The sequence below is a fragment of the Dendrobates tinctorius genome, unplaced genomic scaffold (genome assembly GCF_039654945.1).
Source record: "Dendrobates tinctorius isolate UK_male_01 unplaced genomic scaffold, ASM3965494v1 ptg000017l, whole genome shotgun sequence".
NCBI lineage: Eukaryota > Metazoa > Chordata > Amphibia > Anura > Dendrobatidae > Dendrobates > Dendrobates tinctorius.
Window position 1 is genome coordinate 4,015,583 of NW_027361685.1, and position 27,768 is coordinate 4,043,350.

A 27,768-nucleotide genomic window follows, 5' to 3' on the forward strand; every position below is an offset into this window, starting at 1 on the left:
TAGATAAGTTCCTTAGGGGGTCTAGTTTCCAAAATGGGGTCACTTATGGGGGGTTTCCACTGTTTAGGCACATCAGACGCTCATCAAACGTGACATGGCGTCCAATCTCAATTCCAGCCAATTTTAGGTTGAAAAAGTCAAACGGGGCTCCTTCCCTTCTGAGCTCTGCCATGTGCCTAAATAGTGGTTCCCCCCCACATATTGGGTATCAGCGTACTCAGGACAAATTTGACAACAACCTTTGGGGTCCAATTTCTCCTGTTACCCTTGGGAAAACAAAATATTGGGGACTAAATGATCATGTTTGTGGAAAAAATATGATTTTTTATTTTCACGCCCGGGTGTTATAAACTTCTGTGAAGCCCTTGGGGGTTCAAAGTGGTCACCACACATCTAGATAAGTTCCTTAGGGGATCTAGTTTCCAAAATGGGGTCACTTGTAGGGGTTTTCCACTGTTTAGGCACATCAGACGCTAGTCAAACGTGACATGGCGTCCGATCTCAATTCCAGCCAATTTTAGGTTGAAAAAGTCAAACTGGGCTCCTTCGCTTCTGAGCCCTGCCATGTGCCTAAACAGTGGTTCCCCCCCCACATATTGGGTATTAGCGTACTCAGGACAAATTTGACAACAACCTTTGGGGTCCAATTTCTCCTATTACCCTTGGGAAAACAAAATATTGGGGACTAAATGATCATGTTTGTGGAAAAAATATGATTTTTTATTTTCACGCCCGGGTGTTATAAACTTCTGTGAAGCCCTTGGGGGTTCAAAGTGGTCACCACACATCTAGATAAGTTCCTTAGGGGGTCTAGTTTCCAAAATGGGGTCACTTGTGGGGGGGTTTCCACTGTTTAGGCACATCAGACACTCGTCAAACGCGACATGGCGTCCGATCTCAATTCCAGTCAATTTTAGGTTGAAAAAGTCAAACGGGGCTCCTTCCATTTTGAGCCCTGCCTTGTGCCCAAACAGTGGTTCCCCCCATATATTGGGTATCAGCGTACTCAGGACAAATTTGACAACAACTTTTGGGGTCCAATTTCTCCTGTTACCCTTGGGAAAATAAAAAAATTGTTGCTAAAATATTATTTTTGTGACTAAAAAGTTAAATGTTCATTTTTTCCTTCCACGTTGCTTCTGCTCCTGTGAAGCACCTGAAGGGTTAATAATCTTCTTGAATGTAGTTTTGAGTAGCTTCAGGGGTGCAGTTTTTAGAATGGTGTCACTTTTGGGTATTTTCTGCCATATAGACCCCTCAAAGTGACTTCAAATGTGAGGTGGTCCCTAAAAAAAATGGTTTTGTAAGTTTTGTTGTAAAAATTAGAAATCGCTTGTCAAATTTTAACCCTTATAACTTCCTAACAAAAAAAAATGTTGTTTCCCAAATTGTGCTGATGTAAAGTAGACATGTGGGAAATGTTATTTAGTAACTATTTTGTGTCACATATTTCTCTGTTTTAAGGGCATACAAATTCAAAGTTTGAAAATTGCAAAATTTTCAAAATTTTTGCCATATTTCTGTTTTTTTCATAAATAAACGCAAGTTATAGCGAAAAATTTTTACCACTAAAGTGAAGTACAATATGTCACGAGAAAACAATCTCAGAATCGCCTAGATCCGTTGAAGCGTTCCAGAGTTATAACCTCATAAAGGGACAGTGGTCAGAATTGTAAAAATTGGCCTGGTCATGAACGTGCAAACCACCCTTGGGGGTGAAGGGGTTAACTCCCGGTACACCACGATCGTGTTTGATCATGGTGTGCAAGGGGTTAACGTGTCGGGGGTGGTCCGTGACCGCCCCTGACACATTGTGCCGGGTGTCAGCTGTGATAATCAGCTGACACCCGGCCGCGATCAGCGGCGCTCACCACGTGGGCGCCGCTGATCGCTGTGACGTACTATCCCGTCCCTGGGAATTAAGTCCCAGGGCACATGGACGGGATAGTACGTCACATGGCAGAAAGGGGTTAAACACGGAGGTATGAATAAGGCCTTATTCAGAGACTGGGCAGTAAAATCCATCCAGTGATCCTCCAATGTCTGCTGGACATGGGATGGGGAGAGTTTCTAGTTCTGTTAGAACATAGACACCAGACTTCTTGCTGTTAACCAGTTAATGCTTTCTTGTCCACCGCACTGCAGTGTCCAAAGAGGAAGACAGTGAGACAGGCAGCGACATCGCATCAGAGAGCTCGTGACCTCAGAAGATCCCCAGATCCTGGTATTGTGACATAATATTAAGAGCAATATTCATTCATTGATATTACTCTATAGAAGGGAACCTGTCGCCTGGTTTTGCCGCTGTAAGATGCGGCCACCGCCTTTAGGGGCTTATCTACAGCATTCTATAACGCTGCAGATAAACCCCCGATCTAACCTGAAAGGTGAGAAAAAGAAGTTTTCTTACACTCACCCGGGGGCGGTCCGGTCCGATGGATGCCGCAGAGATTTTTGCCGGCAGTTTTTCCGCCTCTGCCCCGTAACGGATCACTTATGGCCACACTGCGTTCGGCCTCATTCATTCCCTGTGGGAATTATGAACATGTGCTGCACTTGCGGTTTTGAACTTGCAGTGAAACAAAAAAATCACAGCTAGCAGCGTTGTTTTCCGTTGCTGCAAGTACAGCATTTGCCGGATCTGCCGCGAATGGCAAAAATGGCTGATGTGACAGTAGCCTAAGTCCCTGACGACAGTGTCTGCATTAGTCATCCTCATCAATGGGGGGGCAGCACTAAAAGTGCCCAGGGCAGCACAAACTCTAAATACGGCCCTGAGCAGAGGCTCCTGTTTAGGATAATAAGCCAACATGATCACAGCTGCTCCAAATGAAAAGAAAATTAGTTTATTACAATGAGAGTTCGTTCACATAACTATATGATATGGTGGAGAACTATCCGATGTCTTATCAGATCGCGCTAGACCCAATATTATACCATGGGGCAGAGCAGAGCTGTACTCTGTATCTCATACTAATTCAGCATGAGAAAGAAAATCACAGCCACTGGCCACCTCCTGATGGGCACCATGAAGAATGTGACGTGACCAGATAAAGTCCATCATCACCCTGCACCTTGGCTCAGCCGGACGCGGCTCTTCTCTAGCACATGATGCTCACGAAGGAGTCACAAAAGCATTTTTTTACCAGGCAGATATTCTATATCCTGTTCAAATTGTTTTTATTGAAAATGTCCTAATTATTATACAATCCAGGTAATGACGGTCACAGAGGAGCGCCAGCTGTGCCTTCTCTGGGGAGATCAATGCAGCTCCAGCCGGGTGCCTCCAAAGAGGAAGGAGGTTGCGATGCTGGATGAACCCGGTCGGACGGAGCTCAAAGAGAGGGGAATGTAGATTTAGAATCTTCTTTTACTAATCACATTGGACTACATTAATAAAAGAAGATTGTAAATCTACATTCCCCTCTCTTTGCGCTCCGTCCGACCAGGTTCATCCAGCATCGCTAATTATTATACAAAATAGAGTTAAACAAAATAAAGGAAAAGAAAAGGAAAAAAAAGGGGAAACAAGGGAAAATAAAGGAAAATGGGAGAAGGAACTATCGCAAAGCAACAACAGTTATTCTATCTCTGATACATGTACCAAGAGATACTAAGATCAAGGGTAAGACAATGGAGTTATCATTTCTTTCACATTATCTCACCATTTTGATAATGAAACTATCACATATTATGTAAGCTATGTTCCTGATCAGGGCTGCCAAAAGGAATTTCAGGGCCCCATACTGGCAAAATTTTTGGGCTCCCTTGAGACTCCGTCCAGGCTCCACCCCAGTTCTGCCTCCACTCAAACCCCGCCTATACCCCTCAAACTTTCCACAGTCCCACCACCCACTCTTGGAAAAACTCTTCTGCCCCATCCTCACCAATCACACACTAACTGTTCCCATGGAACCATATCACATACATAACCATCAGCTTTTGTTTTGACCAACGGATTTTTTAAGCCTGCCACCACGACAAGGTAGACTCTTCTGGCAGGGCCCTACTCTACTCTAACCTATTAAACGTTTCTTAAAATATCCAATCATCTTATTAGGAATATTTTCTATTTATTTTTCTTTAAGAGAATGTGTCACATACATTTTTTAAACTAATTGAAATCCTATTGTTATAATCTTTTGTATAATCTGTATTTCTGATTGCAGATTATTGTATGCTGTTTCCTGAACATTTATGGAAGCTGCTCTCTTGCCTGTTTGGAGATATGGATATTGGACATATACATGTGTATATATATCATAACACATTATAAGGGACTCTATTTCTTTGGGAGAGTTTTCTATTCATGTTCTTACGTTTAGTGACATTACATGCAGATGTCATTGTGCAGGAAGGGGGAAGAGGTGAGCTGTGACATTACCTACTGGGAATGATGGATTCTGTTATCTCTCATTGTAATCCTGCTTGTTATGATAATGAGGTGACTGCTAATAAGGGATCTCTTCTGGAAGTGCCAGTCTATTAGAAAAGTCGTTTCTGTTTATTATTTTATGATATAAGGGGTTACATACTTTAAACTGAATTCTTGCAAAACTTTATTAACTATGAAGGATTGGCCATGTTCTGGTTATTGGTCACGAATGTGTTTGAGATGATAGGGCTCTTACTAATATGGCCTTTCTTGAATTACAGCAACAAATATGGAATATGGGAAATAGAAATATAGGCTATGCGGAATTTCTGCACTAAATGCCTTTTAATCATCTCATATAATTGTAGATTGTGAGCCCTCGCGGGCAGGGTCCTCGCTCCTCCTGTGCCAGTCGTGACTTGTATTGTTTAAGATTATTCTACTTGTTTTTATTATGTATACCCCTCCTCACATGTAAAGCGCCATGGAATAAATGGTGCTATAATAATAAATAATAATAATATACTCATTGGTTAATAATAATAACTAGAGAGTGGACAATGCCCAAAACATAAAAGCTTCATAACACATTCCCACTAAATATTTTGCTAACTAAATCTATTTTCATAAGAGTCATTTAGTTAAATCCTTTGGTCAATTACATAAAGTGCAAAATTACAGTGCCAATAACAAAAGAGAAAACAAAGAAAACAGACAAAACAAAAACAACACATATAACAATAACATATAACACAATGAAAATAAGGTCATTTTGTGAGATCAGAGAAACATAATATAAAAACAACAAAGAGTATTGCACACAATCTAAGGAACTGAAGCAGGTCCGACCCCCCCCTCTTTGCTTCTGCTCACCGGGCACCATACAGTAGTAAGGGCAGTAATGCCCTGATGGCGGCCCTGTCCCTGCCTACATGAAGTATGTAGCTAGTCTACATAGATCAAGGGATGTCAGACATCCATTCCTGGCTACCTACAGTTGCCATTTCATCTAAGTATTCAGTCAATCTATATTAAAAGGAAACTGTCACCCCCCCGCCAAGGTCATATATGACCTACTAATATGGGCACACAGGTAATAGGTACTAGTCTTACCTGTATGCCTCATATTAACGGTCTTGTTGTGGAGAAATGTTATATTCTGCCTTTACGTTAATGATTTCTTCCTGGCTCCGGGGCATTCTCTGCCTGGAAGAAATCCCTGCCCTCTCTCCTCATTACAATATTACCCTCCTCCCATCAGCGCCAGTAATAGCCCCAGAATCCTGCGCCTCTGCCATGCACCTTGTCGGCGCGCACACCAGAGATTACTGGAGCGGAAGGCGCCGGTACCTGTGCAGAAGATCCCTGAGTGCAGTACCCATAGAAGGGAGGATGAGATATGTATTTCTGGGGGAGTGCAGGGCGCAGGAGTGGGATTCCAGGGCCAAAACTGCCGTGCATGAGAGGGTGTTAGTATTACAATGAAGAGAGAAGGCAGGGATTTCTTCCAGGCAATGCAAGCCCCAGTGCCTGGAAGAACTCATTAACTTAAAAAAAATGTAACATTTCTCCATAACAAGACCATTAATATGAGGCATACAGGTAGGACTAGTGTAACATTTCTATTACCTGTATGCCCAAATTAATAGGTCATATACGTCTCGGGGGGTGACAGATTACCTTTAAAGCATAAATACACATAGATAAGAATTAATATATATAATATGATGACGACAGCCGTCCAGACCTGCATCCCACCACAAGAAACAGTCCAGAGTAATCCCTGGAGAATGCTATCATCCTCAGTGACACAGTGAGGGGCTATGCGCCCCCTTCTGAGTCTCAGGCTATTTACTCATTTAGGAGTGTCTGCTCAAACTGTTGGGGTACAGCTGTGGGACCCTATTTTCAGAGATGATGTCCTCCACCCAAGTCTCAAAAAGCTGAAAGGGTCTTCAGGAGAGGTGGGTAGTCGAGCTAGGCTATCAGACGGTCACCTCTGTAGCTGCAGTCATCCTTCCTATGGTACTATTCAGGGGTGGACATATTATTGGTACAAATTGTGAAATTGCACACGGGCCAAGAGGTAAGGGGACCCATTTCCACCTCCAAAGCAGATAAAATTGTGCATTATGATGAGTTATTGGGCTGATCTTTAGCATAAAGACATAATATATCCACAAGACCATTAATATGAGGCATACAGGTAGGTCTAGCGTAACATTTCTATTACCTGCATGCCCATATTAATAGGTCATATACGTCTCGGGGGGTGACAGATTACCTTTAAAGCATAAACACACATAGATAAGAATTAATATATATAATATGATGACGACAGCCGTCCAGACCTGCATCCCACCACAAGAAACAGTCCAGAGTAATCCCTGGAGAATGCTATCATCCTCAGTGACACAGTGAGGGGCTATGCGCCCCCTTCTGATCTCAGGCTATTTACTCATCTAGGAGTGTCTGCTCAAACTGTTGGGGTGCAGCTGTGGGACCCTATTTTCAGAGATGATGTCCTCCACCCAAGTCTCAAAAAGCTGAAAGGGTCTTCAGGAGAGGTGGGTAGTCGAGCTAGGCTATCAGACGTTCACCTCTGTAGCTGCAGTCATCCTTCCTATGGTACTATTCAGGGGTGGACATGTTATTGGTACAAATTGTGAAATTGCACACGGGCCAAGAGGTAAGGGGACCCATTTCCACCTCCAAAGCAGATACAATTGTGCATTATGATGAGTTATTGAGCTGATCTTTGGCATAAAGACATAATATATCCACAAGACCATTAATATGAGTCATACAGGTAGGTCTAGCATAACATTTCTATTACCTGTATGCCCATATTAATAGGTCATATACGTCTCGGGGGGGTGACAGATTACCTTTAAAGCATAAACACACATACATTAATTCTTATCTATCTAATAGGATGACGACAGCTGTCCAGACCTGCATCCCACCACAAGAAACAGTCCAGAGTAATCCCTGGAGAATGCTATCATCCTCAGTGACACAGTGAGGGGCTATGCGCCCCCTTCTGATCTCAGGCTATTTACTCATTTAGGAGTGTCTGCTCAAACTGTTGGGGTGCAGCTGTGGGACCCTATTTTCAGAGATGATGTCCTCCACCCAAGTCTCAAAAAGCTGAAAGGGTCTTCAGGAGAGGTGGGTAGTCGAGCTAGGCTATCAGACGGTCACCTCTGTAGCTGTGGTTCCATTCAGGGGTGGACAGGGTTGGACATGTTATTGGTGCAAATTCTGCAACTGCCCATGGGCCAAGAGGTAAGGGGACCCATTTCCACCTCCAAAGCAGATGAAATTGGGCATTATGATGAGTTATTGGGCTGCAAAGGATCCATATATTGTTCATGCACAGTGTCCCTTTTCCGCCTGTGTCTTCCAGTGGCTCCAATATATAATTAATTTCCTGCACATTAATAATTTCGAGGCTATCAAGCTCAATACAATCAATCCTATCACTACCAATACTGTGTGGGCTTTTGAAAAGTTGAGAGTAAATTATTTAACCCAACTCTGATAGACCCCATCCAGAAAAAGGGATTCCATCCCTCCTTGGATATATCTCCAGCTTTTTGCTGCAGCTCCTTTACTTTATCCATTATTGAATCATGTGCATCTTCTAGGAGCAGCATTGCTCACCTATAACAGCGCAAGTGCCCCCTTCACCTGCTAACAGGCAGTCAAGCGCCATTGTCTTCTGAAGGGCTACTATCCTCAATAGTGACATCACAAGTAGAAGCTAATGGAGGTGACGCCAACAACCAAAACATTTGGTGATATCACAAGTAGCAGCTTATGGGGGCAAAACTAACCACCAAAACATTCCGTGAAATGACAAATAAGAGCTAAAGTGGGCGGAGCCAAGAACCTCACTTCCATTGAAGTGCATTGCCCAATATACTAGAGATCAAACGCAATGAATCCTCCAGTGTGGGGGAAGATTTGACTTGCTTCACTGCATATGGAGCTAATATGTATATACATCGGTGTTGTACAAGGATTTCCCAATATTGGTTGGATTTATATTTTTGATCTGGACTGTATATTACTATATGTCTCAATAACATCCGACAATTACATAGTTATCTTCATGTTACACGTGTTCCCTTTACAGGATATAACGTTAATCTCCCAGATTTGGATGATTCTCTAACAATACATGGCCTAAAAATCGAGAAGTCGTCATGTTCCAGTTCTGGCTGAGGGGATCCTCTCAATTATAACTAATCTATGGAGCTGATGAGCAAGAAAGTCAGAAGCCAGAATCATGTGATGGATAATCGGTAAATCGCTGTCATTTCTGGGCTTGTAGATAAATCCCGTCACACCCTATACATCTCCCTTTACTATTGGTAGAAGTGCTGTAATGCTTGGACATCTCCTAATCTGAGGGGTTCACTAATTATTTTGGACCTGCTTGTATTATATAGAATAAAGACTCCATAATGAATACAAAATAAATGAGAAATAGATGATAGAAGAGAATGAAAGACACAACAAGAGACGACATAGAGCCGACTTACCGCTCTCTCCACCGTCTGCAACTGTCAGACGGAATGTTGGCTCTGCAGCTCCATACACAATGTGTGTGATGTCATAAGGCAAGGGGGCGGAGCCAGAAACCTCAACATTCCGTGACATCAGCAGCAGGAGCAGCAGTTATTTAAAGAGACCTGAGCAGGCCATACAACCCATTCATTACCATATAAATGAAATTGACTCTAATTATCCATCTTGACCTCTTAAAACTTTCAAAAAATGCCACAATGTCATTATTACCATACATTGTAATTCCGGAGTAGTTTCCACTGATGTGAGCAGTGATAAATCAACAATAATAACCCATATATCCCAGTATTACAGAAGATTAGATGATATGGATGGTTGGATGTGGAGGCGGACATGCTACTGTAGGATAAATGGCCAGTAAATAGGGGAGGACACTATAGACAATGTTACTATATACCAGGATTGGGCTATTTTCCCAAGGGGCTATATGAGAGACCATAACATATTAATTACAATTATTATTTTATATTAATAATAATTGTATAACTTAATATTGAGTAGAATTAAATATGCTGACACCCCCTACATACCATATGAACCCATATACAGCCCCCTTTATACCTCTATATACTGTAAGAGCTCACACCTAGCTTCCTACATACAGTATGAGCCCTTACATAGCCCCTCCACATACATTGTAAGAACCCACCTAGCCTCTCTATATATAGTATGAGCCCCCACATATCCTCTCTATATTCAGTATCAGTCCTCACATAGCGCTTTGTATATACAGTCATATGTTAAAGTTTGGGCACCCCTATTAATGTTAGCCTTTTTTCTTCATAACAATTTTGGTTTTTGCAACAGCTATTTCAGTTTCATATATCTAATAACTGATGGACTCAGTTATATTTCTGGATTCAAATGAGGTTTATTGTACTAACAGAAAATGTGCAATCTGCATTTAAACAAAATTTGACTGGTGCAAAAGTATGGGCACCCTTATCATTTTCATGTTTTGAACATTCCTAACTACTTTTTACTGACTTCCTGAAGCACTAAATTGGTTTTGTAACCTCATTGAGCTTTGAACTTCATAGGTGTATCAAATCATGAGAAAAGTTATTTCAGGTGGCCACTTGCAAGTAGTTCTCCTATTTGATTCTCCTATGAAGAGTGGCATCATGGGCGCCTCAAAACAACTCTCAAATGATCTGAAAACCAAGATTATTCAACATAGCTTTTCAGGGGAAGGATACAAAAAGTTGCCTCAGAGATTTAACCTGTCAGTTTCCACTGTGAGGAACATAGTAAGGAAATGGAAGAACACAGGTACAGTTCTTGTTAAGCCCAGAAGTGGCAGGCCAAGAAAAATATCAGAAAGGCAGAGAAGAAGAATGGTGAGAAGAGTCAAGGACAATCCACAGACCACCTCCAAAGACCGGCAGCATCATCTTGCTGCAGATGGTGTCACTGTGCATCGGTCAACAATACAGCGCACTTTGCACAAGGAGAAGCTGTATGGGAGAGTGATGCGAAAGAAGCCGTTTCTGCAAGCACGCCACAAACAGAGTCGCCTGAGGTATGCAAAAGCACATTGGGACAAGCCAGTTACATTTTGGAAGAAGGTCCTGTGGACTGATGAAACAAAGATTGAGTTGTTTGGTCATACAAAAAGGCGTTATGCATGGAGGCTAAAAAACACAGCATTCCAAGAAAAACACCTGCTACCCACAGTAAAATTTGGTGGAGGTTCCATCATGCTTTGGGGCTGTGTGGCCAATGCCGGCACCGGGAATCTTGTTAAAGTTGAGGGTCGCATGGATTCAACTCAGTATCAGCAGATTCTTGACAATAATGTGCAAGAATCAGTGACAAAGTTGAAGTTACGCAGGGGATGGATATTTCAGCAAGACAATGATCCAAAACACCGCTCCAAATCTACTCAGGCATTCATGCAGAGGAACAATTACAATGTTCTGGAATGGCCATCCCAGTCCCCAGACCTGAATATCATTGAACATCTGTGGGATGATTTGAAGAGGGCTGTCCATGCTCGGCGACCATCAAACTGAACTGGATTTGTTTTGTAAACAGGAATGGTCACAAATACCTTCATCCAGGATCCAGGAACTCATTAATAGCTACAGGAAGCGACTAGAGGCTGTTATTTTTGCAAAAGGAGGATCTACGAAATATTAATGTCACTTTTATGTTGAGGTGCCCATACTTTTGCACCGGTCAAATTTTGTTTAAATGCAGATTGCACATTTTCTGTTAGTACAATAAACCTCATTTGAATCCAGAAATATAATTGAGTCCATCAGTTATTAGATATATGAAACTGAAATAGCTGTTGCAAAAACCAAAATTGTTATAAAGAAAAAAGGTTAACATTAATAGGGGTGCCCAAACTTTTATATATGACTGTAGTATGAGACCAACGCTAACCAAGAAAAGGGTACACTAATGTCAATAATAATCCCAAATAGAGTGCAGCACCTAGCCTATAAACTAATGAAGCCAAAAGACACGGAGAAAAAGAAAAGGCAAATAACACGGTATACACCTCCGTATATACAAAAGTGAAAAAACCTTTATTTCATCATGGACATGGTAACTTTAAAAACATTTAAAATACACAACAAACCAATAGCCCAAAACTCCCCAAAAGGCCCAAAAGCCTTAAATACAACCCATGTAATGGGTGAATGGCAGCCCCCAGCATATGCAGAAAGAAAATACATGTGTCATACGGTCATAATGATAAATGAACCTATAACTACAAATATAAACAGAATGGGTGATGGTACATGCAGGATGCGACTAATCAACATCATTTCCCATTGCACAGGTATAAACAGTCAAAAAATAGAGTCTCCCACATATACCAAAGCATGTATGCAAAGAAGTCACCCTAAAATAGTTGTAACAATACAGATGACGTCAAAAAATGGGCATAACTGACTGAGAATGCTATAATGAAATAAAAGTATGATCACCCAAAATGAGAAAGCCAGACACTGACATGGGGGCGGCAAGAAGTCCCGAGGGGGACAAGAAGGGAGAGTGGGAAGAGGCCCCACGCGTATCGCCGCTTCGTCAGTCAGTTATGACTAAATCCAGTAACTGCTGACTACTGGTGATAGATACATAAGAAAAGAAGGAAGCGCATCACAGAAGAATATACAATTCAAGTCACCTTTATTCCATCCAGGTTAAAAATTAGAACATTCATGGTACAAGATTATTTTACGACTAAGGTCTTCAGCCAGAAACGCGTCAGAATGAACATGTTTTTAATATTGTACCATGGATGTTCTAATATTTAATCTGGAAGGAATAACTACTTGAATTCACATTCTGCTCTGCCCTCCAGTTCTTTAGAAGGAACGTGAAGCAATTCGACAGCCTTTTAGGCAGATAGGTCCAAGTTGCCATCCACTAGTCTGTGGTTAGGCTAGCTCTGCCCTGTAGGCACCACTAGGGACTGCGGTGCCAAGAGATCTATTCTGTATAAGAACCATCAGGGTCAGTTGCAGCTATTTAGTGTATAACCTATTTTCCCAAGTGAGTTACCACACAGGCATAACACCCCGATTTGCCTGAGCGACTTGTGAAGGAACGCCTCGTGTGCGCCCATTTCCACAAGTCAGCTACAGCTGCCGCCGATCTAGCAGTGCTTCTGCAGCTCTTGCAAATGCCAGTTCACACACTGGTGTGCGACGTGACCATACTCTGGAACCCCACATTACATATGTTGGCAAGTGTTTGTGAGCAGCAGAGGGCAGTAGTTAAATACGAGCTACAACATGCCGGTCAGTATTCCGATCAGTCTCCGCACTTAACAACTGACAAGTTGGCATTACCAATTACCATCGATTACCAATATACAACACTACAGAGAGAGGTTGAGCTTTGTCCTGGGTAACTATATCCCTGTAGAGACTTGTTAATAACACTATTATTTAGTCCTCTATCTCTTAAATCTGTGTAGTTATATCCTGTAAGTGAATGGTCACTGATACATTGTCTCTAAATCTGGATAATTGTATCCCATTGGCCAGATAAATACCTTATATTCCAGTACCTGGGAAATTGTATCCCAGTAGTGATGGCTCTACTGCTTTATACAGTATACCTATCCTGTTGGCTAATGGTCTGGCTAAATTTATCCCTCTACTATCAGCAACTATTGTATTTCTAATTGCACTTTAATCTTATTATTATATAATTTTTCAATAAAGGTTATATTTTAGTAGACTTTAGTTAGGGTTTATTTGCTGTCTCAGACTTTTCCCTCTCCCCATATTGTATACACATACATCCCTTCCTTGCCCCCCAAGCTGTGTATTCAAATCTACCCAACCCCTTTACAATAAATTGTCAGTTTCTTCAGTTCCGTTGGAGCACTTAGCACCGATGCTGTTTGCGCCTCTGAGGCGCCGTCGAATGACGTCAACAGGGTGATCACAAGACTTGATCACGCTGCTGACATCGCCATATCCCGGTGGTCAGGACTTCAATTGTGCTCAGTCCGTCTGAAAAATGCAAGTACAATTGATCACTGGGATACGGCGCACTTCATCTTCTCTGAGCTTGACATCCGTCTCAGAGAACAGCCGACTCATAGTCTGCCTGGCCCATAATGCAACCTCCAAGAAATCTCCTCGGACCGCCGGATGAGTCGGCTCAATGGTGTTCCCATGCCGGCTGAACCGGGGCAGATACCCCTTCTGCCCTCCCCTAGACAAGCCTCTGGGTTAAGGCTAAATAACAGAAGCAGTTGCTGTTTTCTATAAAATTTATAAAAAGCAGTACATTATAGTAATACCTTGACTAACGAGTGCATCGACTTATGAATTTTGCGAGATGCGAGCCGTCGCTCTGTCAATTTTTGCTTTATGATGTGAGCCGAGATCTGAGATACAATCGAGCGAGCTTACACCACTCACCTCGTGGTTACCCTGCCGTGCAAGCAGCTCTGTCGTTGCTTCATTCTTCAACTATGGGTCCTAAAAAAGTGAGTTGCCCTGTCAGTTCTTTTTATCTTTTCTTGTGATTCAGGACCTTACCATCTTTTGCTGCACACAGGTTTTTCGTATTACCAACGTTGCCATTTTCCTGAGGTGGACTCTATTTTAAGCACTGCATGCTGCGTGTATTTGACATGGGGCTGTTCATAGGATAATGGTTATTTTTTTGGTTCATTCTTCTGCTAATTTTGCTGTTAATGAATCTTTTTTAAAAACTCCTAATAAAGGGAATAGAAGAATCCAGGATATCTATAAACAGAAAGATAGTGAGGAAACACTTAGCTAACCTAAATGAATTCAAGTCTCCAGGTCCAGATGAATTACACCCCAGAGTACTGAAGGAGATAGCAGAAGAAAATTTTGAACCCCTCTCCATAATCTTTAAAAATTCTTGGAGAACAGGAGAAGTGCCAGAAGACTGGAGAAGAGCAAATGTTGTTCCTATCTTCAAAAAGGGGAAGAAGGTGGACCCAGGCAACTATAGGCCGGTGAGTCTGACCTCTATACCAGGAAAGATCTTTGAACAAATTATTAAACAACATGTATGTAAATACCTGGATAAGAATGAAGTGATTAAACAGAGTCAGCATGGGTTTGTAACTAATAAGTCATGTCAGACTAACTTAATTTCCTTCTATGACGGTATTACTGATTGGGTGGATCAAGGAAATGCTGTAGATATAGTATATCTTGACTTCAGCAAAGCATTTGACAAAGTCTCTCATACAATCCTTATTGAAAAAATGACTAAGTATGGAATGGACAAGGCAACTGTTAGGTGGATTCATAACTGGCTTAGTGATCGGACCCAAAGAGTGGTCGTAAATGGCTGCACATCCAGTTGGAAGAATGTCTCAAGTGGGGTACCACAGGGCTCTGTCCTGGGCCCTGTATTGTTCAACATCTTTATCAACGATTTAGATGAAGGAATTGAGGGTAAACTGATTAAATTTGCTGATGACACAAAGCTAGGAGGGATAGCTAATACTAGAGAAGAGAGAGAGGATTCAAAAAGATTTAAATAAACTGGAGAAGTGGGCAGCAACTAACAGAATGGTTTTTAACAGGGAGAAATGCAAAGTACTACATCTGGGCAATAAAAATGATAAAAGCATATATAGAATGGGAGGAATAAGGCTAAGTGACAGCACATGTGAAAAAGACTTGGGTATACTAATAGATCACAGACTGAATATGAGTCAACAGTGTGATGCAGCAGCAAAAAAGGCAAATGCAATTCTAGGATGTATTAACAGAATCATACAGTCTAGATCACGTGAAGTCATTATTTCCCTCTACTCCTCTTTGGTCAGACCTCATCTGGAATATTGTGTCCAGTTTTGGGCACCACATTTTAAAAAAGACATCAACAAACTGGAGCAAGTTCAGAAAAGAGCGACCAGAATGGTGACCGGTCTGCAAACCCTGTCTTATGAAAAAAGGTTGCAGGATTTGGGAATGTTTAGTTTGCAAAAGAGAAGACTGAGAGGAGACTTAATAGCTGTCTACAAATATCTAAAGGGCTGTCACATTGTAGAAGGATCAACTTTATTCTCATTTGCACAAGGAAAGACTAGAAGCAATGGGATGAAACTGAATGGGAGGAGACACAGATTAGATATTAGAAAAAACTTTTTGACAGTTAGAGTGATCAATGAGTGGAACAGGCTGCCACGAGAAGTGGTGAGTTCTCTTTCAATGGAAGTCTTCAAACAGAGGCTGGACAGACATCTGACTGGGATGATTTAGCGAATCCTGCTTTGAGCAGGGGGTTGGACCAGATGGCCCAGGAGGTCCCTTCCAACTCTACGATTCTATGATTCTATGATAAATGGTGTGGTTTTTGGGGGGCTGGAACAGATTAATTTCATTTCATTTTAATGGGGAAATTTAATTTGACATACAAGCAAATTAAGTTAAGAGCTCGGCCACAGAATGAATTAAACTTGTAAGTCAAGTTATCATATATGGTTTTTAGTGATGAGCGAACATGCTCGGATAATGTCTGATCCAAGCATGCTCGGGTGTTATCCAATGCCTTCAGTGTCACCAACTCCTTGCCATCCCCTTGTCCTGTCTCCTTCACTGCTCCTTGCACCTTGCCCTAGGCAAGGCTGCCCGGGCTCTGCTGCCTATCCAGGAAGTGTCCTGACTATATCCCTATGCTCTGCCCTGCTCAACTCTGACTCCACCCTACTGACAAACCTCTATGCTAACTGTACCTAACTAACACTCCTAATCTATTTTATTCTATTCCTTTTCTCTATGATGACCCCCTCTATTCTAATCCCCCTACGGTCCTATACTATCTAAGATCCTATCCTGGCCCTGAGCCTATACATCGTACATGACAGATACATCACATTACAGTACATAACAAGTATAATAACGTTAGTGAACAATGAGGTGCCGCACGTAACCATGTGAATAGCATCCAGGGGAGAGGAGGAATGTGAGGGTCCCCGCCACCTCCTTACACTCCTCCCTCCTAAAATATGGTCATCCCTGAACATGGCGGCACCTGTAAGCTTAAAACTGTTAGAATTTTTTTTAAACATATATACAGTTAGTACAGCCTATGTCCAATGCTGCTGAGGGTCAAACGTGACCCTGGCTCCACTTTGTTGGAGCCCCCCAACAAAAGAATTCAAGTTCCTTTAGTGTGGGTCCGACTGACCTCGGTCTCCTGGCTGCTGGGACCCATCTTAAAGGGAACCTGTCACCCCCCAGGGGCGTTTTTCAGTTAAAGAGCCACCTTCAGCAGCACAAAGGCTGCATTCTGTGAAGGTGGATCTTCTTTTTGTGACCCCCAGTAATGCCAAAATATTGACTTTTATAATTAGCTCCTCTTACCTGTAATGTGTCCCATAGGTATGATGTGTCCCATATATCAGCCACCTACCATCCGTCAATCATGCCTGAGCGGCGCCCGCCACCCACCATCAGTCCATCATGATGCCCCGTGCGTTGCTGCCTCCTCTTGATTTGAATCCTGACGCCTGCGCTGTGACAAGCGTTCTCGGGCATGCGTAGTGCGCGCTGCCCTAGAACCGATATCAGGCTATTTAGCGCCTACGCGTTGTGGAGGCCCCAGATCCCGCCCTGCAATGTGTTATGACATATTCACACTGCGGGGCTGGGGCCTCCACAACGCGCAGACGCAATAGCCTGATGTCGTTCTCGGGCAGCGCGCACTGCGCATGCCCGAGAACACTTGTCACAGCGCAGGCGCCGGGATTCAAATCAAGAGGAGGCAGCGATACACAGGGCATCATGATGGACAGATGGTGGGCGGCGCCGAGGTGCCGCACAGGCATGATTGACGGATGGTAGGCGGCTGATAGAGGGGGACACATCATACCTGTGGGACACATTACAGGTATGAGGAGCTAATTATAAAAGTCAATATTTTGGCATTACTGGGGATCCGAAAAAGAAGAGCCACCTTCACAGAATGCAGCCTTAGTGCTGCTGAAGGTGGCTCTTTAACTGAAAAACGCCCTGGGGGGTGACAGGTTCCCTTTAACAACAACAGTACATATAGTCCTGACCTGACTTGCTCCTCGGGTCCTCCTGTTCAGATTTTCCCCCCTTCCTCCTTTAGCAGAGTACGGACCCTTAACAAAACAAGTGGGCTGCTTTTATCAGAGGACAGTACAGGGTTAAAACAGGAAAAGTTCAGGGTTAAAACAGTCCAGTACATAAAGCAGCCACACACAGTCCATTACTGTTTCCAAGGGTGATTAACCCCTTCAGGTTTTAGTCCCGTAATCCAGCAGGGGGTGTGCAAACGTGCACAAATAAACTTGGATAAAGGGTAGAAGAAAAACAAACAACAGTCCTTCAACTGTGACCATACTGGCCACCACTGACACCAAGTCCTGGTCCCGCCCAGGGTTCACTACCCTTTCACAGATACGAAACAGTCTCTCCTGCACTTCAATCCATGCAACTAGCACATCCAGTCCATTTTAGGGGCTGCCTTCACTCCTTGCTCTCCTTGCGACTGGAATAATGGGCCGCATTCTGGTCCTGAATTATTATAAAGGTGTTGCCTGAAGACCCGCTGGAGGAGAACTCTCCGCTCTTTCTCCTGCTCCTTTCCTCTGTCAGCGGCTGATTCATGGTACCTGGAGCTTCCTACTCCCGTGACTCGATTGTGGCCACCTCTTCCTTTAAGGGCGCCTCTGACTTTCTGTAGGGACTACGATCATTGCAGACGGCTGCACGCAATACTGCGCTTCCTGTGCCTGTCTCTCTTTGATGCTGGAGACCATTTTCACCGCCACAGCATACTGTCCACGGGGCCCTTGTTCTTTACTAAATGTCACTAGGTCCCATTCCTGAAAAGGACCGTCAAAACTAAAGGACCCGGCATTCACATAGACCTTGTCCCCAGTCTCGACCTCATGGATGAATCATACAGACCCTTATATACTATGATGGTCCAACTGTCAGCACCCTATATAGTGCGATTGTGCCCCAGAGCTCCCAAAAAAGAAAAAACAATGCCTATACTCACCTAATCGAGATTCCTCATCCTCCGCAGTGTCTGTCTCTTCTTCTATCCATTCTCGCAGTGGATTCTGATGGCATGATGCAGTGACATCTTTGCACCGCCAATGTTCCTTGCTTAGTGCCGGACCCAAGCAGACCGAAGATAGAAGGGACGCCCACAGCTGGCTGGGGTAAGTGACGAAGCCAGTGACTTTGTGCTCCGTCACAACTGTTAAAAGTATGCGCATCTTGAGGAAGCCGATTCTGTTAGTAACATAGCAGATAAGGCAGCCCACAACCAGACAGGCCCTTCTGCCATTTGCCAGAATGGCAAGATGGCCAGTCCGGCCCTGCAAGGTCCTTAATCCTGCAAATCTTCTAGCGCACTTTGGTTCCGCTTGATTTTGGCTGGCCAGCAGATAGCAGTCTTTCCTCATTAATGGCACATCTTGCACTAATTTTCCAGTGGTCTCATCACTTTGTTACTTTCTTCCCCCCTTTTTGCTCGCCTGTCCTTGGGTGAGTGAATTCTTTTGAGTTTGAGGTTTCCCCACAGGTAGGCCGATGTCAGCCAACAATTGCGTGCATTCCTGGGTCTTCTGGGATCAAACAAATTCATCCTGAGCATACTGGTTAGAGGTAATCCCGGCATTGGCTCGCTCAGTCCTGAGGAGCTCTTCCTGCAGAGGCGCATTTGGGGTACTTGGAGACTCAAGCACTGGGTGTGGTAAGTCGACTCTGTGTTTGTTTTGACCTTGTTAACCATTATTCTTCTTCCTCTAAGACTGCCCATTGTGGACCTCAGCCACTTCAGTTGGGGCCCCTGCCTCGTATGGTCTTCTGGTTCAGAAGAGCAGGGTCACAGCATATTCCTGTGCAACACCTGAGGTGGCATCATCCCCTTCAGGTCTAACCTCATAGACTGGGTTTTTCAGGTGATTCTTCCTCACCACTCGGTAGAGTACCGCCTCCCAATGATGATGCAGCTTGTTTCCGGGTCGTTTGACCGGCATCAACACATGGTCCCCTGGCTGAAGTGGTCCATCTGACATCGAGGATCGACTTGAATGTTCCACTTCCTGAAGCTTCTGCTCAACAAGCTTCCTTACCGTCTGAAATCTGCGACTGTGTTCTCAGCTCCTGGCACTAGGACTACTGCCCGAACAGGAATCCTCTGCCTCCAGCTCCAGTTCAGTGGTCTCTCCGCCAAACAGTAGCATGTAAGAGGTGTAACTAGCAGTCGCATGGAAACAATTATTGCAAACCCACAACAACTTAGAGGCAAATTCGAGCCACTTCATCTTCTTGTCCTCTTCCAGGGTCCGCAACATTTGCAACAGGGTTCGGTTGACGTGCTCACAAGCCCCATTCCCCTGTGGATGATATGGTGTGGTTCGGGATTTTTTGATTCCATGGATGCAGTACAGTTTGTTCGTCACTTGCCCCTGGAAGCAGGACCCTGGGTCGTAGTGAATTCACTTTGGGCATCCATATATGCGAATGAAGTCCTGACAAATGGCTCTGGCTGTAGGTTCAGCTGTCTGATCCTGGGTGGGAGTCACCACTGCAGGGTTGCCATTAGGAATTTCGGGGCCCCATATGGGCAAAATTTTTGGGGGCCCCCTTGAAACTCTGCCCAGGCTCCACCCTAGCCCCACCTCCACCCCTCGGACCTTCCACGGTCCCACCAACCTCTCTTGGAAAAACTCCACTTCTGCACCATGTCCTCACCAATTATACATCACCAGATCACATACTGTACATAGCCAGCAGGTTTTGTTTTGGCCAAAAGATTTTTTAATCCCCCTCCACGACAAAGTAGTCTCTTCTGGCCAGGCTCTACTCTACTGTAACTTATTAAACAATTGATAAAATATCCAATACAATTTTAGGTATATTTTTATTTATCATTTTCTTAAAATGACCATTAACATCACATACAAGGGAAAAATACCACCGCACCATGACCAGATCACATATTACCACCACATAGTGACCAAATATTACCACATACAGGGAATAAATACCACCACAACATAACTAGACAATATATTACCACCACAGTGACCGAATAATAGCATGTACAAGGAACAAATACCACCACATCATGACCAGATCACATATTACCACCACATAGTGATTGAATATTACAATACTGATCATTAATAAAATAAAAACACAGTATTAATGCCATTATACACAGGGGATCTGTACTTTAGTATACAGTGTTCGTGTACAGGTAATGCAGTGATCACCTTTGACATTATACACAGGAGCTCTGTATATAGTGTCAGTGTACAGGTAATACTGTGATCACTAGTGACATTATGCACAGGAGCTATGTATATAGTATACAGTATATAGTGTCAGTGTACAGGTAACACACTGACTCACCGGTGACATCTCTAGTTAAAGTCCTTCATCTTCGCTTCTCTTCTTCATCCAGTTCAGACCACGATCACTTCTTCCAGCCAGGACTCGTCTCTGCATAAAATAACACAGTAATCTATAGTACATTCCCCGATTTTTGCCCAACTTCTATACTACGCCAGATGAAAAAAGCGACCATGTCGCCATGCATAGTAACAGGACCTCTCCTCCCCCACACTGAAAACAGTAACCTCAAAAATAATATCCTTTAATTAGCCCCTATAGTAATATCCCACATTCTGGACCCCACGTGTCCACGCATTCTGCCTCATGTCTCTGCATATTGCCCCATAGTCATCCCTAATTGTATAATGCATCCCATAGTCATATATAGCAGTATAATGCACCCCCATAGGGGTATAATATAACCCATAGGGGTATTATGCACCCCCATAATGCTCCCTCATAGGGGTATAATGCTCCCCCATAGGGGTATAATGCTTCCCCATAATATAATGCGATAGGTAGAGTTGAGCGAAACGGGTCTGTCAAGTTCATAAGTCGCTGACTTTTGCTAAAGTCGCATTTCAAATGATGCTTCCAGCACCCTTTTTCAGCCACTGATGGAGGACGCACACTGTGGGCAACGCGATGACATGGGCAGCGGTCACCACCATCTTTGAGAAGGGCATGCAAGTGATTGGCTTGCTTTGTGTGGGGTCACAGGGGCTATAAAAGGGCATGCACGTCAACCGCCATCTTACTTCTGCCGATCTTAGCATAGGGAGGGAGAGGTTGCTGCTGCTGATTCTGAATAAGGGAGAGCATTAGCCAGGGAAGAAGAACCCAAAAACTGCTTCTGCTGGTAGCGATTTCCACTTACAACACAACACTTTGTGTGCAGTGACAGGGGAGGTTCTATTTTTTGTGCATCCGCTCTGTTGGTTATTAGGCTGCCTTATAAGGCTCCCTGATAGCTGCATTGCTGTTTTCACACTGCTGTGCAAACTGCTTTTTTAAAAGCAAAAATACTTTTCTTCCTCTTTTCTGCACAGTTACCAAGCGTTCATTTTTCCACACTTTTGTGTGCAGCAGTCCTGCTTATTAGGCTGCCTGCTGCCGCCATACTTGGACTGAGAGCATCATTGTCAGCCTCCTAACATCTCTAGGGAGATTCTCCCCAATACTATATACACCTTGTACTTTGTCATACACCAGCCAATTTCAGCCTGTTAAATTGAGGTGTAATCTATAGTGGGCCTGAGATAATGGTTCAGCCTCCTAAAATCTGTAGGGAGATTCAAATTCTCCCCAAAACTATATACACCTTGTACTTTGTCATACACCATCCAATTTCAGCCTGTTAAATTGAGGTGTAATCTATAGTGGGCCTGAGATAATAGTTCAGCCTCCTAAAATCTGTAGGGAGATTCACATTCTCCCAAATACTATATACACCTTGTACTTTGTCATACACCATCCAATTTCAACCTGTTAAATTGAGGTGTAATCTATAGTGGGCCTGAGATAATAGTTCAGCCTCCTAAAATCTGTAGGGAGATTCAAATTCTCCCCAATACTATATACACCTTGTACTTTGTCATACACCAGCCAATTTCAGCCTGTTACATTGAGGTGTAATCTATAGTGGGCCTGAGATAATAGTTCAGCCTCCTAAAATCTGTAGGGAGATTCAAATTCTCCCCAATACTATATACACCTTGTACTTTGTCATACACCATCCAATTTCAGCCTGTTAAATTGAGGTGTAATCTATAGTGGACCTGAGATAATAGTTCAGCCTCCTAAAATCTGTAGGGAGATTCAAATTCTCCCCCATACTATATACACCTTGTACTTTGTCATACACCATCCAATTTCAGCCTGTTAAATTGAGGTGTAATCTATAGTGGGCCTGAGATAATAGTTCAGCCTCCTAAAATCTCTAGGGAGATTCAAATTCTCCCCAATACTATATACACCTTGTACCTTGTTTTACAGTACCATATAGCTGGTGGTATTTGGGGTACATTTTCCCAAAAATGAGGAATTATGGTGGAAGAGGCCGTGAACGTGGGCGGGGGTTGCCAGCTGGTGGTGGTGGTGCTGCATCTGCAGGTAGTGGCAAAAGCACAATAGCACCTAAGGCAGGAGGTCTTGAGCCTGCGTCATCGTCTGGCTCCACAAGGCCTCGTAGGCTCCCTTTTCTGGGAGTAGGTAAACCGCTTTTAAAGCTGGAGCTTCAGTAACAAGTTTTGGCTTACATTGCTGACACAGCCTCCAGCTCTATCGCCTCCTCTTCTGAAGTTTCAAAAAATAAAAGCACTGAGTCATCTGTGGAGGCTCCTGGTCAGGAACAACACCTTTCCTTGTGTCCTTCACCCCTACCAAAAGTGAAGGATGCGGCAGGCCACACTACAGATTTCTCCATGGAGCTCTTTTCACATACCATGCCTGGGTTATCAAGTCAAATCGTGAATTCCCCAGTCCAAGTTGAATCTGACATGGAGTGCACTGATGCCCAGCGACTGCTAGAGTTTTCTGCTGGTACATTCACTCAGAGCACTACATTGTCCTCGCAGTGTACTGAGCCAGAATCTGACCCTGATGAGACTCAGGTGCCCCTTCCCGCATACTATACCACCTCAAATCAAGACAGCAAAGATTGAGACAGAGAGACTCATTGCCAGAGAAAGTAAAAATAATCCCAAAATATTCTTTAACTACATAAATAGTAAGAAGCTAAAAAATGATAGTGTTGGTCCCCTTAAAAATAGTCTGGGTGAAATGGTGGATGAGGATGAGGAAAAAGCCAATATGCTAAATGACTTTTTTTCAACAGTATTTACACAAGAAAATCCCATGATGGATAACATGATCAGGGATAAAAATTCTCCATTAAATGTCACCTGCTTAACCCAGCAGGAAGTACGGCGGCGTCTACAAATCACTAAAATTGACAAATCCCCGGGCCCGGATGGGATACACCCCAGAGTACTGCAGGAATTAAGCACAGTCATTGATAGACCACTATTTTTAATCTTTAAAGATTCCATAATAACAGGGTCTGTGCCACAGGACTGGCGTATAGCAAATGTGGTGCCAATATTCAAAAAGGGGACAAAAACTGAACTTGGAAATTATAGGCCTGTAAGTTTAACCTCAACTGTGGGTAAAATCCTGGAGGGTTTTCTAAGAGATACTATACTGGAGTATCTGGAGAAGAATAACCTTATGACCCAATATCAACATGGGTTTACAAGAGACCGTTCCTGTCAGACTAATCTGATAAGCTTTTATGAAGAGGTAAGTTCCGGACTGGACCAAGGGAATGCAGTGGACGTGGTGTACATGGACTTTTCAAAAGCTTTTGATACGGTGCCACACAAAAGGTTGATACATAAAATGAGAACAATGGGGATAGGGGAAAATATGTGTAGGTGGGTTAAGAGCTGGCTCAGGGATAGGAAACAAAGGGTGGTTATTAATGGAGCACACTCGGACTGGGTCACGGTTAGCAGTGGGGTACCACAGGGGTCAGTTTTGGGCCCGCTTCTTTTTAACATATTTATTAATGACCTTGTAGGGGGCATAGAGAGTAGAATTTCAATATTTGCAGATGACACTAAACTCTGCAGGGTAATTAATACAGAGGAGGACAATTTTATATTACAGGAGGATTTATGTAAACTAGAAGCTTGGGCTGATAAATGGCAAATGAGCTTTAATGGGGATAAATGTAAGGTCATGCACTTGGGTAGAACGAACAAGTTGTATAATTATGTGCTTAATTGTAAAACACTGGGCAAAACAGTCACTGAAAAAGACCTGGGTGTATGGGTGGACGACAAACTCACATTTAGTGGCCAGAGTCAAGCAGCTGCTGCAAAGGCAAATAAAATAATGGGATGCATTAAAAGAGGCATAGATGCTCATGAGGAGAACATAATTTTACCTCTATATAAGTCACTAGTGCGACCACACTTAGAATACTGTGTACAGTTCTGGTCTCCGGTGTATAAGAAAGACATAGCTGAACTGGAGCGGGTGCAGAGAAGAGCGACCAAGGTTATTAGGGAACTAGGGGGTCTGCAATACCAAGACAGGTTATTACACTTGGGGTTATTTAGTTTGGAGAATCGAAGGCTTACGGGTGATCTTATTACAATGTATAAATATATGTGGGGACAATACAAAGACCTTTCTAATGATCTTTTTACTCTTAGACCTGTGACGGGGACAAGGGGGCATCCTCTACGTCTGGAGGAAAGAAGGTTTAAGCATACTCACAGACGCGGATTCTTTACTGTAAGAGCAGTGAGACTATGGAACTCTCTGCCATGTGATGTTGTAATGAGTGATTCACTACTAAAATTTAAGAAGGGACTGGATGCCTTTCTTGAAAAGTATAATATTACAGGGTATATACACTAGTCTCCTTAATATTGCGTTGATCCAGGGAGCTAGTCTGATTGCCGTATGTGGAGTCGGGAAGGAATTTTTTTCCCCAATGTGAAGCTTACTGTTGCCACATGGGGTTTTTTTGCCTTCCTCTGGATCAACATGTTAGGGCAAGTTAGGATAGGATATGGGTTGAACTAGATGGACTTAAAGTATCCCTTCAACCTTAATTACTATGTTACTATGTTACTATGTTACCTTACACGGTTACACAGAGGAAGGTGCACATGAAATTGAAGAGGAGGTGATGGATGACCCAGTTGTTGACCCAGATTGGCATCCATTGGGGGAAGAGGGTGCCGCTGCCAATAGCTCAGAAGAGGAGGAGGAGGATCCGCAGCAGGCATCAACATCGCAACAGCTGTTATCTGGCAGGCCCGTAGCAGTCCAAAAACGGGTTACAAAAACCAAAAGAGTTGCATGACAGCTTGGCCAGACGGTCAAAATAGCACAGCGTGCAAGGCTTCACAATGTCTTCCACAGTAGGAAGAGTGCAGTATGGCACTTTTTTGAACAAAATCCTATTGATCAGGCAAAGGTTATCTGTAAGAAGTGTGCAAAGACCTTTAGCCGAGGGAAAAATCTGAGAAATTTGAATACCAGTTGCATGCTTAGACACTTAACCACCATGCACTTGCAAGCGTGGATGAAATACCAAACCTCACGTACCACATGTGCACCTGCTCCAAATGAAGGTAGTCAGCAACGCTACATCGCTTCCCCCACTGTAAACCCACCGGTTAGCACACCACCAGCAGCAATGTTGAGGTGTCGTCGCAAGGCCAAAGCAGTCAGGGAATCACTATGTTATTGCTACGAAAGACTGAATCTAGGCCATCAGCAAGACCACCAACACCATCACCATCACCAACCCTCTCTCAGTCCGCCATGTCCACCGCTAGTTCCACCATATGCAGCTCTCAAGTCCAGCTCACCCTACCAGAGACTCTGAGTAGGACAAGAAAGTACTCATCCTCTCATCCGCGTACACTGTGTTTGAACGCCCACATTGTCAAACTAATCTCGTTAGAGATGATGCCCTACCAGTTGGTTGAAAGTGAAGCTTTCCGCAAGCTCATGGCCTACGCAGTACCACGCTATGACATACCCAGTCAACATTTCTTTTCTCGAAAAGCCATCCCAGCCCTCCACCTGCATGTGAAAGACCGCATTGTCCACGCACTCAAGCAATCAGTGAGTGGAAAGGTGCACCTCACAACAAATGCATGGTCCAGTAGGCATGGCCAGGGCCATTACGTGTCCATCACTGCGCACTGGGTTAATGTGGTGGATGCAGGGTCCACAGGTGACAGCTGCGGTGGGACAGTGCTGCCTAGCCCACGGTATAGGAAACGGCTGTAGGCCTTCGACCCTCCTCCTCCTCCTCCAGAAGCGAAAGGTCATCCACAGAGCGCAGTCGCACGAGCACTCCATCCGCAGCTGCCAGTGTTGCACCCGAGGTGTCCCACTATTGAACAGCTAGTGGTAAGCGTCAGCAGGCTTTGTTGAAGATGATGTGTTTGGGCGACAACAGACACACCACGGAGGTAGTGGCCGACTACTTGCAGTGACAAACTTAGTCATGGCTGGGCAGTCTACATCTTGAGGCAGGCAAGGTAGTTAGCGATACGTCCGGAATTTTGTGGCAGCCATAGCCCTTTCAAAACTCAGACACATACCTTGCCTGGCTCACACCTTGAACCTGGTGGTGCAGTGCTTCCTCAATAATTTTCCAGAGTTAACAGCCCTGCTCCATAAGGTGCGAAGACTGTGCTCGCACATTCGCCAGTCGCCCGTACACTCCAGTCGTATGCAGAAGCTGCAGCGATTGCTCCACCTTCCCAAGCACCACTTAATTATCGACGTTGCAACAAGGTGGAACTCCACCCTGCACATGGTTGAGAGGCTGTGCGAACAGAGGGAGACTGTAATGCATTTGTGGGAGGATACACGGGCAGGCAGTTTGAGGGCAGACATGGAGTTGTCTGGTGTGCAGTGGTCGAAGCTGAAAGACCTCTGTAAAGTCCTTCAGTGTTTTGATAAATGCACACGGCTGGTAAGCACAGACGACGCCATCATAAGCATGAGCATCCCACTTATGCGTCTGCTTATGCAAACTTTGACGCACATTAAGGAGCAGGCGTCTGCAGCCGAGGAGGAAGAGGAGGAGGGAAGCCTTGATGACAGTCAGCCATTGTCTGCTCAGGGAACTCTCCTGGACGAGGTGGAGGAAGAAGAGGAAGAGAAGGAGGACGAGGATGATGGGGATGATTATTTAGGGGAGGAGGATGCTTCTCAGGGGGCATGAGAAAATCTTGGCGTGGCAAGGTCAGGTACAGGGTTTGTGCATGACTGGAGGGAAGTGGATTTGCCAGAAAGTGCTCCTCCACCCAGCACTCACAGTGCATCATTGACACCGGGAACATTGGCCCACATGTCAGATTATGCCTTGCAGATCCTAAAAAGGGACCCCCGCATTGCCAAAATGATGAA

At 43.9% G+C, this 27,768-nt stretch overlaps 1 long non-coding RNA gene across 1 annotated transcript in view; it reads left to right on the forward strand.

The window, feature by feature from the left end:
* Positions 1-2,163: 2,163 nt before the first annotated feature.
* LOC141082211 (uncharacterized) overlaps positions 2,164-27,768 on the forward strand; it is a 30,798-nt gene continuing 5,193 nt past the window's right edge. The window contains exons 1-2 of the long non-coding RNA XR_012230461.1: positions 2,164-2,224; positions 4,170-4,251. This is a non-coding gene — a long non-coding RNA (uncharacterized lncRNA). The remainder of the gene's footprint in view (positions 2,225-4,169; positions 4,252-27,768) is intronic.